Source organism: Arachis ipaensis, chromosome B02, assembly GCF_000816755.2.
Source record: "Arachis ipaensis cultivar K30076 chromosome B02, Araip1.1, whole genome shotgun sequence".
Lineage (NCBI taxonomy): Eukaryota > Viridiplantae > Streptophyta > Magnoliopsida > Fabales > Fabaceae > Arachis > Arachis ipaensis.
In genome coordinates, this window is record NC_029786.2 from 14643707 (window position 1) to 14644202 (window position 496).

The following is a 496-nucleotide window of genomic DNA, read 5'->3' on the forward strand; positions in this document are numbered from 1 at the left end:
TGGATTCTGACCTCCCTGCACTCAAAGTAGATTTTCTGGAGCTACAGAACTCTAAATGGTGCGCTCTCAATTGCGTTGGAAAGTAGACATCCAGGGCTTTCCAGAAATATCTAATAGTTCATACTTTGCCCGAGTTTAGATGACACAAACTGGCGTTCAACGCCAGTTCCATGCTGAATTCTGGAGTTAAACGCCAGAAACAGGTTGCAAAGTGGAGTTAAACGCCAGAAAAAGGTTACAAATTGGCGTTCAACTCCAAGAGAAGCCTCTACACGTGTAAAGCTCAATGCTCAGCCCAAGCACACACCAAGTGGGCCCCAGAAGTGGATTTCTGCATCATTTACTCATTTCTGTAAACCCTAGTAACTAGTCTGATATAAATAGGACCTTTTACTATTGTATTATCTATCTTTGATCAGTTTTATGCTATCTTAGACCTTTATGGGGGCTGGCCACTCGGCCATGCCTGGACTTTGTTTTTATGTATTTTCAACGG